The 3,258-nt window shown below is 42.2% G+C and overlaps 1 protein-coding gene across 2 annotated transcripts in view; it reads right to left on the minus strand.

Annotated features, from left to right (window-relative positions):
* Window positions 1-3,258, minus strand: part of Nmnat1 (nicotinamide nucleotide adenylyltransferase 1) — a 33,203-nt gene that overhangs the window by 16,111 nt on the left and 13,834 nt on the right. The gene's annotated exons all lie outside the window — the stretch shown is intronic.

Genomic DNA, 3,258 nt, shown 5'->3' on the forward strand with positions numbered 1-3,258 from the left:
TAATTATGTAAGTCAAGCCTTGAGGCTCCATCAGAAGACATTTGTGTGCAGTAAGGCACAGTTTTCTACTACAAAAGTTTAGAATTTCCACAAAACATTTTTACCAAACTATCAAATTAGAATTAATTAGAAACACTGTAAACAATGTCTCCCATTTTTGACTATTAGTAACAATTATCAAGGTTCTTATCAGGAGCCAAGATGAACCCAGTGCCAAAGCTGGGGTTTAAGCTCAAACGTGGTGCAGCAGGGAGGACTTGGTGCAGTGAGGCATGAACTGAGGTAGCTATCACCCGGCAAACTGATTTCCAGGCCCAGATCGTCCCGATACTGCAGCCAGCCTCTCCTGGCCAACCTGGTCGGTAACATCGTCCTCACTTTCTTCACACTTGGTAAGTGTGCAGTCATCTGTTGAGAACTCACTAGGGCCTTATTTGGTATATGCTGTGAGAACAAAAATGGTAAAGACAAAGCTGCTCATCAGGTGTTCACAGACTGGAACACAAGAAAAAAAATCCCATTTAAAATTCAGAAGGTGGGCTGGGTTGTAGTTCAGAGTGCTAACCCAACATGTAAAGTCCTGGGTTTGACTTCCTGCATCATAGAATAAATTATGTGAAGAGAAGTTTTTTTAAGTTCCTGTGAAGCAATCCTTACTGTTATCCTACAATTAGAACATAAAACGTAGCTGGGCATGGTGGTACACACTTGGGAGGCAGAGGCAGGTGGATCTCTGTGAGATGGAGGCCAGCCTGGTCTACATAGCAAGTTTTAGGCCAGCTGGGGCTACAGGGAGACCCTGTCTCAAAAAGACAAAAAATAAATAAAAAATAAGAAAGAATATAAAACCTGAGGCTTCTTTTCTACCTTCTTTCTTCCTCTCCCTCGTTTTTCTTTTTTGGCCTTTAAAAAAATTTTTTTTTATTTTTTATTTTATGTGTATGAGTGTATTGCCTGCAAGTATGTGAGTGCACCCGTGTCGTGCAATGCCTCGGAGGTCAGAAGAGGGCTTCAGATTCCTGTGGAACTGGAGTTAAGGATGGTTTATAGCCGCCATGTGGGTGCTGGGACTCAAACTCAGGTCCTCTACAAAAGCAGTCAGTACTCAACCGCTGAGCCATCTCTCCAGCCCACCCTTTTTATTAAGACAAGGTCTCACTTTCCAGTCCTAGATGGTCTGGTCCTAAGTAGCCCAGTTGGCCTCAAACTCATGGTAATTCTCCTACCTCTCAGCCTTATGCTCAACTTATAAAATTCTCTATAGTTAGAGTAAGAAAGTACCAGACTTAGTTATTCACTCAATAAATAGTGTTGGGCTGGCAAGTTGGCTCAGTGGCTAAAGGCACTTGCTTTGCATGCCTGGCAACTTGAGTTGGATCTCGGGAACCCACCTAAGAGACAGAAGGAGAGAAACAGACCCCCACAAAGCTGTCCTCTGACCTCCACACAGATACCACAATACTTGTGCCTTCCCCCAATAAGCAAAATTTAAAAATAAAAATAACGTCGAATAGGAGATGATACTAGGTAGAAAAACAGGGAAAAACAACTTGACATAAAAAAGTGAAGTACTGGGTCTTGCGCAGAGTATCAGGAGTATTTAAACTATTGTATCTTAATTACACCTCCCTTTGTGTAATGAAGGATTTAAACAAAAACTATCTTGGCTGGATGGAAGTGGAGCTCAGCAGAAGAGCAAGTACTTAGCATATTTAAGGTCTTGGTTTTGATCTGAAGCACCACAAAACAATTAAAATTTTGTATAAATGAAAAAGTGATGCTGGTGTGATCGTTTAGTGGGAAAAGATGCTTGCCGCCAAGGCTGACAACCTGAGTTTGACCCCCAGGACCCACATGATAGGAGAGAACAGATTCCAAGTTGTCCTCTGCCCTCTGCACATGTGCCATGGCACTCCTCCACACAAATCATGTGTGCACACCTGGACACACAGTTAATTAAACTCAAAACATGTAATATATTTTTTAATGAGAAAGTAGTTACCAAGCACCCTAGGCAAGCCTAAGAGTCTCATAGCTCCACTAGGGGCACCACTAGGAAAGGGCCCTGGGTTCAGAGACGGCGCACACATCGACCAACGACTGTGAGTTATGGCTCTCTAGGATTCCCTTGCTTCGTTTATAAAATGGAGATTGAAATACCAGCATCATAGTCTTGCTATAAGACTTACCTCATGAGGGGCTGGAGAGATGGCTCAGCTATTAAGAATCTTACTGCTTTTAAACAGGAGCTGGGTTAGGTTCCCAGCACCCACCTGGTGGTACACACTGGCCTGTGACTCCAGCTCTGGGGGATCCAATGCCCTTTTCTGACCTCTATAGGTGCCTGCACATACATTGTGCGTGTAATACACTCAGGCATACACATACATGCAAAAAATAAACCTTAAACAAGACTTACATAATGAATCACTCCAAAAATGAAACAAAACATAGCAGAGGCTATCATGACCAGTGTTATCGACAGTAAATGCACAGCTTATACCAAAGGGACACTTGGCCAAGCTAGGTCTTGAGCGTTTTCTGTTCTATAACAGAAAACTGAAGAAATAAACTATATTTAGGTTTGTGTTTCTGAGGGCTGGATACTGTGGTGCATACCTGTAATCCCGCACTCAGGAGACTGAGGCAAGAGGATTCTGAGCTTGATACTAGCCTGGGCTACATAATGAGGGTCTGTTCCAAGATATGAAAAAACAAAAGAACATGTCTGAGATGCTGCTGTTCCTGCCCTTTCAGGTCTCACTGTGCTGCTAATGCAGGTGGAACCTGTCCCTCAGGCACTGAAGGGGACGTTTTCTGTATTTGGTGTGGGGTCCTTTGGGGAAGGAGTCTGCACTGTGGTGTTAACAGTTTGGGCATCGGATTGTGTATGGTATTTTTATGTTAATCTATGTGTGTGTGACCTCATGCATGCCACAATGTGTGTGTGGAGGTTAGAGGACAACCTGTGGGGCCTGGTTCTCTTACTCCGTCTTTTATGGGGATCCAACTCAGACCATCTTGCTTTGCAGCAAACCCACTGAGCCATCTGACTGGCCCCAGTTTTGTATGTTTTTAAATACTGAATTTTAAAATGCTCAACTTAATCTGAAAGCATGGTTATAAACAATAAACCTTTATTCTTCAATACTTATCTACTTATGCCGAAAAGAAAGATACACAGAAATGAAATTCTTTATTTTTATTTTTAATTTTTTAATTTAATTTTATATTTTTTTTAGAAAAATGAGCTTCTCT

The sequence above is a fragment of the Nannospalax galili genome, unplaced genomic scaffold (genome assembly GCF_000622305.1).
Source record: "Nannospalax galili isolate Female #2095 unplaced genomic scaffold, S.galili_v1.0 scaffold870, whole genome shotgun sequence".
Classification (NCBI taxonomy): Eukaryota; Metazoa; Chordata; class Mammalia; order Rodentia; family Spalacidae; genus Nannospalax; species Nannospalax galili.